Raw genomic sequence first — 12,101 nt, forward strand, 5'->3', positions numbered from 1 at the left:
GAAAAACCAAGGCCCCACTGGGATTCGAACCCAGGATCTCCTGTTTACAAGACAGGCGCTTTAACCAACTAAGCCATAGGGCCTACAAGTGCAGCTGACTTGACGCTGAGTCTGTCCTTGGTATTCGATTAAATATTCTTATCAGTCTGTATCACCTAAAACTGACTACCTTGAGAAAGCTGGACACATTCCCAGAACTCGTTTTACCCGTTTAGATGCACTGCCAGACTGACATAAATGGAAAACGTTTGGGACCACTTGGATGATGGTTAATGCCAATGAAATGTTTCAATAATCCAAAGAATCATCAGCAAAAGTGGAGGCCACCCACTCTTCCCAAATGAGATAAAGTCTTTTAAAAGCACACTTCGCTGTTACTGCATCTTTCTAAACTTGAGTTCTTCATGCAAGTGCCCTACATGGGGATCTCTGACGAAAGAGCTCCACCAAGAGACCTCAGACAGGAGGGTTAGTACACTAGGTGCCCGCACAGTCCCCTGTAGGGAGCAGGCAATGAGCTGGAGACTGGTCCGGCGCATCAGCCCCTCCTCGGTGTGAACACCACGCCCCTGCTGGCTGTCTGGGCTTATTTTCTTTAGACTTTGTCTCAGCTCACGCTGAGTTCTATTTTGTTTCATTTCCCTGTGCTACATCTGGAAAGATCTGCGGATCTGTTTGTGTCTCTAGGTTGGGAAAGGTAAGCGGTTAAGCTAATCAAAGGAAACTCACAAGAATTTTCTGGAATCTCAACCTTGTTTCCAAAATGGATCATTTAAGCAATGAATTTGGAATTTTCTACAAAGATTATAATTCAGAGCTCAAGGGTGAAGATGAGAAATCGCCTTCGTTTTTATGTTGCTGAGATAAGACCAACAGTGGCTCACGTAAGAAAAGCCTTGTGAAAGCAGAGACAGCAACATCTGTTGTCAAGAGTTTAACTTAAACTTTTGTTCTATTAAAATGAAAGCTTAAATTAACTACAACTCTGATAACTTTTAGAACCAGAAAAATAATAAATATATATCATAAAAACAATAAAGCTAACTCTCCTACTTTGTAAAATAAAGTAGTAAACACACAACCGACACACTGCATTCCCAGGCCTTGGGTAAATGATACATCCAAATATAAACAAAGGGGGAACAAGCCATTGGTAGACAAAGCAAACAGTGCTTTTTCCAATAAAGATACCCAGAAATTGGAAAACAAATGATTTTTTAAGAGTTCATTTATAATGAATATAGCAAAATGAAAAGTCCAAACATAGAGAAAAATAAATCAGTATGAGAATATGATACAAATGACAATTCAATTGATACAGATGGACTATTCAAAACATGATGTGGAGCTAGATAGATAGCCATCTAGAAAAAAAACTTAAATCAATATGGTTGATAGTAAAATATGGTGATAGTAAAATAAGCTCCAGATAGACATAAATTTTGAAAGATTGAAAACAATCCACAAATATAACTTCTAGAAATGTGAAAAAAGAAATTTTATATAATGTTGATGTAGGAAAACAATTTTTACAAAAATTCAGGCCCAGTGAAATTTAACATCATTTACTATGTTAAAAAATTCTGCCTGAATAAGCCCTCATCCTCTCAAAAATGCATAAACAAAATGAAAAGGAATGGAATGATGAAACTGTGGGAAAAACACATGTGTAACTCATGTTTTCAAGGCTTAAATGTCCTAGTACGTAAGGAACTTCTATATCTCAGCAAGAAAAATCCCAACTCACAGGAAAACCGTGCATGGGAATGCTGCCTTCATGAAAAGGAAAAACAAATGGCTCTGAAAATTTGAAGAAATTTTGAATGTTACTGTTAATGGGAGAACTGCTAGGAGGGAGCTGTAGAACAAGGATTAAATAACACCTTTTCCATGTCATACTGCAAACAAAAACAATTGTTCCAGTGCTAGTAGTAAGACATTGCATTGATTTCCTGTGGATTCTGTAACAAATCACTGCACACTTGGTGACTCAAAGGGCAGAAATTGATGGTATCACAGTTCTGGAGGACAGAAGTCTGACATCAGAATTGCTGTTCTAAAATCAGGTGTTGGGAAGTCTGCTGCCAGAAGATGCTCTAAGGAGAATCTGTGCTTGGCTCTTTCAGTGCCCGGCGCTGCCAGCATTCATTGACTTGTGGCTGCACAACTCCAGGTCTTGGAGTTAAAAGGTGACTATTTCTTTAGTGAAGGGAGCATTTTTCAGCCTACCCCAGAAATTAATATCTTTATTCCTCAACCTATAATCTATGATTTGGGTATGGTCATCTTCTTTTCATTTAAAACATAGGAAAGGACCTTCCTAGGCAGGAAGAAGTTCTATTTGGAGATTCACAGTTCAAGATCAGGTGGGCCTGTCAGCCTCGCATATGAGGGAGACTGACACTGGCAGAGGGTATGTGGGTATCTTGATGAGCCAGGATGCAGAGAGTCTGTTTGAACACATTCTTCCTCTACCTACTCTCTCCTCAACAATGCCATCATGATTTGGTCATAGGACACTATCCTCTAACCTAATCATTTCCCGAAGTCTTCACCTTCAGACACTATAATGGATCAAGCCTCCATCCTAATCTATCAATCATCAATTCAATAACCATTGACATAAGACTTTGGGGTTCAAATATCTACATGAGTTTGGGGTGTCAAACACTACTCAAAACATAACCCTTAGGCAAGGGGTTAACTGGTCACAACGTCAGGTTTCTTTTCTGTAAAATATGGATAATATTTGTATTATTGAGAGTGTTACTTAATATATGCAAAGAACTTGTGACAGTTTGTGGAGCTCAGTATGAGTTAAATTACTGGTAAGTCCATTACAACAATGTTCTGTGCTGATCAGGGTGTTGCTATAGGAGGACAAATTAGTAATATTTAGAGAAGGACATGAGACGAGAACCACCAAAATTAGCATAAAATGGAATATGAAACAGAGGGGGAAAGCTCTTGATGTGTTGGCGTGGATTGCTTCAGCATGCATGAACTGGAAAGGTCCAGGTGCAGCAGGACAGGTATGGAACATGTAAAATGTGAGGAAAATAGAAGGTGTCTGTTGATTGGTATATGCCAGAACTGTACCTTGAGTGGAATTCCAGACTCTAATATGGTTGTTGGAGCAGCTGGAATCAGGTGCCAGGTGGGACGGGCTAGGTGGGGACAGATTTTCACAGTGTACATGTATTCTTAGATTTTTGTCATTTTGAGCTATAGAAAAAAAAGAAGTGTCTCCTTAGATAGGAGATCTTGCTCCTAGATAAAAGTGGGAGTAAAAATGGTGTCATTTGTTGCTGTGGATTCGTTGTGAGAGGAGGAACGTGGTGGGGGGCAAGAAGTGCGGCATCACCACACAGACACTGGGAGTCAGGTGAAAGAGGGCTAGAGGCAAGCAGCCCGCAGACCCATTTATTTCAGTTGGTACAGCAGCTTATATAGCTGAGGCAGCCAGTCCGGTCAAGGGGCAGTTTATGCCCTAACCAATCACAGCCTGTTGCCAGGCAGGCTCCATTGCTAGGTTGATTCCGAAGCCATTCCTGAGTAACTGACACTGGCTTGCCAGTGGCCATCTTGGCATGGCCTTCTCATTCCACCTCATTTCCTCTTTTCATTTATTTTTTTTTTATTTTTTATTTTTTATTTTTTATCTTTTATTTAATGAATATAAATTTCCAAAGTACGACTCATGTGTTACAATGGCTTCCCCCCCCATACCGTCCCTCCCACCCACAACCCCCCCCTTCCCACTCCCTCTCCCCCTCCATTCACGTCAAGATTCATTTTCGATTATCTTAATATACAGAAGATCAGCCTAGCATACCTTAAGTAAGTATTTCAACAGTTTGCTCCCACACAGAAACATAAAGTGAAAAATAATAGATGATTTTTTTTAAATGATGATGAAATCAGATCAGACCTATTGTCATGTTTAATCCCAGTGAGAGTCAAGTTGGGAATTGATAATTTTTTTTTTTTTACAGAAGATCAGTTTAGTGTACATTAAGTAAAGATTTCAATCGTTTGCACCCCCATAGAAACACAAAGTGAAATATACTGTTTGAGTACTCGTTATAGCATTAAGCCTCAGTGTACAGCACGTTAAGGACAGAGATCCTACATGAGGAGTAAGTGCACAGTGACTCCTGCCGTTGACTTCACAAATTGACACTCCTGTTTATGGCATCAGTAATCTCCCTATGCACCAGTTATGAGTTTCCAAGGCTATGGAAGCCCCCTGAGTTCTCCGACTCTTATCTTGTTTAGACACGGTCATAGTCAAAGTGGAGGTTCTCTCCTCCCTTCAGAGAAAGGCACCTCCCTCTTTGAAGACCTGTTCTTTCCACTGGGATCTCACTCACAGAGATCTTTTTGCCAGAGTGTCTTGGCTTTCCATGCCTGAAATACTCTCATGGGCTTTTCAGCCAGATCCGAGTGCCTTCAGGGCTGATTCTGAGGCCAGAGTGCTATTTAGGACATCCGCCATTCTATGAGTCTGCTGAGCATCTCACTTCCCATGCTGGACCACTCTCCCCTTTATCCATTCTATCGGTTGGTGTCAGCAGATACTAGACTTGCCCATGTGCTCCCCTTGACTCTCAGTCCTTTCATTATGATCAATTGTGAACTGAAATTGATCACCTGGAATAGCGAGATGGCATTGGCACATGCCACCTTGATGGGATTGAATTGGAATCCCCTGGTATGTTTCCAACTCTACCAATTGGGGCAAGTCAGCCCGAGCATGCCCCAAATTACACATCTCTTCCCTCTCTTATTCCCACTCTTACGTTAAACAGGGATCACATTTCAGTTAATTTTCAACACTCAAGAATAACTGTGTGATAATTACAGAATTAAACCAGTCATATCAAGTAGAACAGACAAAAAAAAATACTATGAGGGATAATGTATTAAGTTGTCCATCAGCAGTCAGGGCTATGCTGATCAAGTCACCATTTCTCATAGTGTCCACTTCACTTCAGGAGGTTTCCCCTTTGGTGTTCAGTCAGTTGTCACCGATCAGGGAGAACATATGGTATTTGTCCCTTTGGGACTGGCTTACTTCACTCAGCATGATGTGTTCCAGATTCCTCCATTTTGTTGCAAATGACTGGATTTCGTTGTTTCTTACTGCGGTATAGTACTCTAAAGAATACATATCCCATAATTTCTTTATCCAGTCTACCGTTGATGGGCATTTAGGTTGGTTCCAGGTCTTGGCTATTGTGAATTGTGCTGCAATAAACATTAGGGTGCAGACCGCTTTTTTGTTTATCAATTTAAACTCCTTTGGGTAAATTCCAAGGAGTGGGATGGCTGGGTCGAACGGTAGGGTTATCTTCAGGTTTCTGAGGAATCTCCAGACTGATTTCCATAGTGGCTTGACCAGTTTGCATTCCCACCAACAGTGGGTTAGTGTCCCTTTTTCCCCACATCCTCGCCAGCATCTGTTGTTGGTAGATTTCTGTATGTGAGCCATTCTAACCGGGGTGAGGTGAAACCTCATTGTGCTTTTGATTTGCATTTCCCTGATTGCTAGTGACCTTGAACTTTTCATTTATTTTTGAGCAACGGGAGGCATGATCCTTGGCCATACCATTGTTGACTCCATTTCCATGTGGTCTCCATACGTGGCTGTGCCTGTTTTAGGTTGTCCCCCAGGGGATCTTACCTGTCGTTGACTAACCAGCCCTCAACACAGGAGACCACAGGAGTGCTTGCTCAGATGGGGGTAGGAATGAGGAACAGTGGTAATCAGGAATGGCATGATAGCACACAGGCTGTGGGCCAAATGAGTGGCTGACCAGAGCTATGTGGGGTATAAAGCAGTAACGGATGTGGCTATGGGCAGTTTCTCAGGGCAGGATGATAGAGCAGCATTTTGACAATCGGTAGCAGGTGCATCCGCTAACAAGGCAGACTCTCAGACTCAGCTGGTTCTGGTTGGCTGTCAGTTGCAGGCTTGATGTTTCTGGCTGGTACCCAAATAGTGTGTTCCACATTCTCTGTAAAGACACAAGCATATCCTTGGCCCTTGGTTAGCAGAGGATGTGGTCCCTTCCATTCTCCTGTCAGGGGGTCTTTCTACCTAACCATAGGGGCTGGGATCTGGGAAGAAAAGGATCCCCAGTGTTTATAAGCTGGGCTGATCCCTTGGGAATCAAAAGTAAGAAAATGGATAGTGAAAAGGACCTCAGTCAAAGCAAGCTGTGGGTCTGGGGGCATATGATTGCTTTTCTGTCTTTGTAAGAGATCTTTAATTGTCCTATGAGTTCTTTTGATGATTGTCTGTCCCTGTGGGTTGTATGGGATACCTGTGGCAGAATGTCTGTTCCAGGACCTCAGGAAGAAATTAAATTCGTGTGATGTATACACTGGCCCATTATCAGTCTTTATGGTCCAGGGGATGCCAAGGACCAGCATGGCTGACTTAACTGCCTTTATCACATTACTAGCCTTTTCTCCAAATAGCCTTTGAATAAGTATCTACCACCACATAGACAAACTTAAGTTTACCAAAGGAGTTAATGTGGGTGACGTCCACTTGCCAGAGCTTATTAGGAGCAAGGCCTCGTGGGTTGACTCCTGCTTGTTGCAGTGGGCCTAATGGGGCGTGAGGGGCACAGTTCTTGCAAGGGTGCACTAGGTGTTTGCATTGACTCAGCTCCAGGAAAAGCAATTTTATGTTGCTTGCTGACATGAAATTTTTGGTGTAGAATACAGACTTGTTCTAGGTGTCCGATGGAAGCTGTGTTGCAGGAGATAAGATGATCAACCTTTTCATTGCCTTGGAAAATAAAGCTAGGTAACCCAGTATCTGAACTTACGTGTGAAATATACCATGGGTGTTTTCTATTCTCAATTAGCTCTTTAAGTGTTGTGAACATCTGGCCAATTGGCTTATTGGTCAGGTTAAAGACTGCAAAGGGGATCATTTTTGCTACCTGTACTGAGTATTTGCTGTCCGAAAATATATTTACTGGCCCATCCTGGCTAAAGAGTAGAACCTTGACTATTGCCCTTATTTCTCCCAACTGCATTGATCCCCCGGGGGGTTCTACATGGATCTTATCTTTTTCTGTTGAAGATTTGATCACTATTCCAAACAATGACTTATTGGTGTCCATAAACGCACACGGTGCCATGGGTATAGGTTGATTAGCAGGGAAAGCATGTTTTGCATAGTCTATTTCTAAGGTTTGTAATGTCTGGAGTAGCCTGTCCACTGGTAGGTGATTGTCAACCTGTCCTGGGAAATTTATCATTAAAGTTTTAAAGAGCGTGCTATTCTGCATCAATGTGGACAGTTGTAATTGCGATAGGAGCAGGACCACTATGTCTGGCTCTGTGTTAAATATCTTACAGGCATAATATCTTAATTTAAGTCCCGTCATAAGGATGGCATCCACTTTGTTAACTATTTTATGACATTTGCTCCAGGCTATGTGTGCCCAAAAAAGTGGTCTGTCTTGTTGCCAAATAACTCCTAAGGGGGCCTAGAGGGTAGATATGGTTATGGCAAAGAGAGGCACCTGAGGGTCATATCTAAAGGTTTTTAAATTTGACAACTGGCTGTTGATCTTTTCTATAGTGGATTCAGCTGCTGATGTCAATGTGCTTTTTGAAGAAGGGCTGTTCCCCTTAGTCAGTAAATTGAATAGCGGTCTAAGCTCTGCAGGTGTTAGGGGAAGGAAGGGTTTCAGCCAATTTATTTGGCTGCATAGTTGCTGAAGTTCATTAAGTGAGTATTTATGCTTGCCTTTTAGGTTTGGGCCCATTGGAGATATGAGAGGAGATTTGATAACCCAGGAATTGAAAGGGAGGAAAATGTTGTACCTTTTCTGTGGCAATAGACAAACCCACAAATTGTAAATTTCTTACTGTCTCACTTAAATAGGCCTTCAGAGTTGCCACATTCTCATGAGCAAGTAAGCTATCATCCATATAATGTATGACCAAGCACTGATCTTTAAGTGTGCTGGTCGCATGAGAAATGTATCTTTGGCAAATGGCAGGGCTATTTTTCATGCCTTGTGGGAGTACTGTCCACTGGAATCTTTTTGCAGGGAGCTGGAAATTGGGCTCCCATACTGTAAAGGCAAAGTAGACCTTCTCCTCCTCCTCCTCCTCTGTGATGAGAATGGAAAAAAGCAATCTTTGATATCAATGGTAACTATGTGGTATCTGTTAGGAATGGCCCCTGGATGGGGAATGCCAGCCTGGAATGTTCCTATCTTTTTTATGATTTTGTTGATGGCTCTCAAATCCTGTAATAGCCTATATTTTCCCTTTTTCTTTGGTATCACAAAAATGGGTGTGTTGTGAGGGCTAGTGGAGGGCTCTATGTGTCCCTTTTCCAATTGTTCCTGCACCAATTCTCTAAGGATGCCAAGTTTGGGTTGTAATATTGGCCACTGCTCTACCCAGATGTTTCCTGTTTTTTCCTATTCAATGGGGATTGGGCCTGTCTTTTGTATGAGGGGAGCAGTGGCCCCTAGAATTGGGGGTGAATCTTATTTGTAGGCTCTCCATTAAAGCTGTTGGCTCGTGGAGATCTGCGATCCGTAGTAAGGACCGCTTGCATGTGTGAGAGCACATCTCTCCCCCATATGGTCATGGAAACCTCAGCAATTAGCGGAAAGATGGTTCCCGAATCTTCACTGTCATCTCGCCACGATACAGGCATGATGATCTGATCAACTGATTTTAATCCTCCAATGCCTTGGAGGTCGGGCCCGGGCGCTGTCTTCCAATATTGCATTTTCCTTGTGTCCCTAGCTTTTAAGACAGCGGCATCCACCCCTGTATCAATTAAACCCACAAAGGCAATGTCATCTAAGTATAGGGTCAATTTTGGTTTCAGATTGAAGATGGGCATTGACCAGTTAATGGTGGTGGGACTCCCTCTTACTTTCAGGGCTGAGTGCTGCCCGGCTGGGAGTTTAAAGGCTTGGTATTGCAATCATTTGCCCAATGAAATCCTTTTTAACATCTGGGACACGACGTTTTGGGCTTGCCCTGTCTGTCAGCGTTTGGGCAGTTTTGCCGTAGGTGTCCCATTTCCTGACATCCCCAACAAACCGGAGGATCATTAGACTTCCTTGTGTGCAGCTTGTTAATGGCTGCAGTTAGGGCCTGTATGGGTGTGTCAGCAGGGTTTACCTCCTTTGCAGCTACTCTCGATTTAGAAAGGTCTTCATTACGGACTGGGGCGATCGCAGCTTTTGCCTTTTTGGTAGCACCTTCCCAAGCTAATTGTTTGACCAAATTGTCTTGTTCAGGGCCAGGCAGTAATCTTTTCTCTACTGCCTCCAAGACTCTGGCAAGGAAATCAGGGAACCATTTGCCTGGGCCTTGAACCAAGTTTCTAAAGAGCTGACTATAATTAGGAGGATTTATATTTTTTAAGGCTCTAAGTGCCAAATCTCTGGCTTGATCAAAATAGGCAACTACTCCAATGCGGGCCTGTTCATGAGAATATATGTAGGTGCTGCGGCTTGTAAACACATCAAAGGTTACTGCTATTCCATGGGCAGCATTATTCCTCAGCACGGTTTCAGCCTCTTCCTCATAGGAGGCTTTCCACTGTAGAACTGTGGTCTAGACAAACATGCTTTCAGCAGTGTAACCTGATGGAAATGAGTTTGAAGGTTTGCTGCCCATTGTGTGAGCACCTGTTGAAAGTGGGGAGAGTCGGGGCCTGACTCTTGAGAAGCCTTTTGTAGCATAGTAAGGTCTTTTACAGGCATTGGAATCCAGGGCCTGAATTCTGCATCTGCTCCTACATTAACGTCAAGCATGCAGTGGGATGGGGTCTAGCGGCTGTCCTGAGAGCCTGGGGTGCCCGGGGACTGCCACAAATGTGGGGATCCTCACTGGGTGCAGATGGGATGACCCCGCATGGGTTATTGCCTCGAGGTCATCTAAGTTCATCCCACGGATATTTGGGGAGTGGCTGACCAGGCATTGCTGCATTGTCTGCTGCCATGTCATTTTCACTGTCGAAGCTCTCTCTCCCTAAGACATCAACTGTTGTCTGTGAGGTAGTGGCCTGGAGTGACAGGCTGTTACCACTCACAGATTCATTATGTTCGGTAATCTGTGTGGGTTTCTGAGAGGGGGTTATCTTTCCCATGTTTGAGTGTTTAAGAGCAGCGTACCATGCCAACTCTAGCCAAAGGAAAGACACGCACAGCACTGCTGCCATAACAAAGCAAATTCCTAGCACCGCAGCGGCTGATGGCATTCTGCAGGGGTTCCCTACATTAGACGAACAGACAGTGGTGTATCAGATCGTACGTATGTCCTGTGCTTAATGGGGGACTTCCTTGATTCGGTAGGTCAAGGCCATATGCCCACACCGTGTCTCTGGAGCGTCACCTCTCTCGAGTGAGGGAAGATGACTTGGTTCCGAATTCTGGGATGATCAGTCCCTTATGTGAATTCCCCGGGTAAACCGAAAGTAAAAGGGGAGCCGAGAAGCGGCGTACACTTCTGGGCGGTGTGTGCCTAACCTGGGGTCACTTAGACCGAGGACAAGGACAAGGAAAGGGGGAGTAGTAGGGGGTTCTGTGCTCACCTCACAGAACTGAACAACACAGAAAACACTGAGGGGCCTACTTGCTGAAATCGCCAAGTCTGTCACGCTGTCTCTCTCTCAGTCACGTTGGGCGCCAGATGTTGAGGTTGATTCATTCTGAGAGGAGGAGCGCCGTGGGGGCTAGAGGCGTGGAGTCACCACACAGACCCCCGTGAGTCGGGTGAAATCAGGCCAGAGGTGAGAGCCTGCAGACTCTTTCAATTGGTACAGCAGCTTAAATAGCTGGGGCAGCCAATCCAGTCAAGAGGCGGTTTATGGCCTAGCCAATCACAGCCTGTTGCCAGGCAGGCTCTATTGCCAGGTGGGTTTCGAAGCCATTCCTGTGTAACTGACTCTCGCTTGCCAGCTGCCATGTCTCCCTTTTATCTAGGAAGATAAAGAATAAGTTAAAGGAAGTTAAAGAATAAGCCTGGCAGCGGTGGGATTCGAACCCACGCCTCCGAAGAGACTGGAGCCTTAATCCAGCGCCTTAGACCGCTCGGCCACGCTACCACATGGCTTAAGTGTTTGAACTGATTCTAAATGACTTAAAAACCACAAGCCTGTTCACGCAGTAGTTTTTCTGAAGAAATGATTCTGTAGCCATCCCAACCACCGACGAAATCTGCAAACAGGCTCCTAGTCCAGATCCCTTGTCCTGCAGCTGGGAGACCAGGGTTTGCCTCCTGTCCTTTGTGTTTCTAGTATCCGAGAACAAAGAGAGAGGGGAGGCGAATCCCTAACATCGGTCAAACTCGAGGAGCATCGGTCCTGGAGAAAACGCGGCCGGCGGGGCAGTGCCAGGACTGCCGGGACGCTGGGGTCGGGCGTCTCCGGTTCTCCCGCCGCGCCAGGGGCGCGCAGACGGAACCTATCTTCAATGTCTGCAGCCAGAGAACACAGGCGCTCCGTCCCCACCCACCCAGAGCGCGAAGCGGTTTGTGTGCCTGGGTTTGCTTTCTTCCTGTGACCTGCGTGACTTTCGTGTGTCCTTCTGAGCTTGGCTCCCTGTGTCCGTGACCTTGACCCCCAAGGTTCGGGGCTGAGTTTGCCCTCGGCGCTGACCTGCGCGTTCTCTCCCGCACCCCACGAAGGCTGTGGGCCTGGATGCCCAGACCCCAGCTCCCCTGCCCGGCCCTCCAAGCCTTTCATCCCCTCACCATCCCGCCTGGCCCGTTGGATGCTGCCGCTTTTAGAGCGAGCCCCGCTTAAATGGTTTCAAATCCCAGCAGCTCCACTTAATAGCCACAGGCCATCGGCAAGTCACTTGAGCTCCGCAAGTACCACTTTCCTCATATGCAGAAGGGAGTCATTATAAGCGGTAGTTTGCTGTCATTTTTATCACCTCGTATTTATTAGAGAACAACTTTTTTTGAATATCCAATCTTCAGCCTTCAATGATACTGTGAGATGTGATCGCATTTCACAGATGATGATGCTTTTCAAATTAAGCAGCACGTTCACAAGAAAACCGAGCGATTTATGTTTACTGAATCGATAGAGGGCA

General features: G+C 44.7%; 2 non-coding genes across 2 annotated transcripts; both read right to left on the bottom strand.

Moving 5' to 3' along the window:
• Positions 1-9: 9 nt before the first annotated feature.
• On the bottom strand, positions 10-83 carry TRNAT-UGU (transfer RNA threonine (anticodon UGU)). Its single transcript has one exon. It is a non-coding gene; the product is annotated as a tRNA-Thr (tRNA).
• A 10,942-nt stretch (positions 84-11,025) lies between these two features.
• On the bottom strand, positions 11,026-11,107 carry TRNAL-AAG (transfer RNA leucine (anticodon AAG)). Its single transcript has one exon. It is a non-coding gene; the product is annotated as a tRNA-Leu (tRNA).
• Between the last annotated feature and the right edge of the window lie 994 nt (positions 11,108-12,101).

Source organism: Oryctolagus cuniculus, chromosome 5 (assembly GCF_051225735.1).
Source record: "Oryctolagus cuniculus isolate XC-2025 breed Fujian yellow rabbit chromosome 5, ASM5122573v1, whole genome shotgun sequence".
In the NCBI taxonomy this organism is placed as follows: domain Eukaryota; kingdom Metazoa; phylum Chordata; class Mammalia; order Lagomorpha; family Leporidae; genus Oryctolagus; species Oryctolagus cuniculus.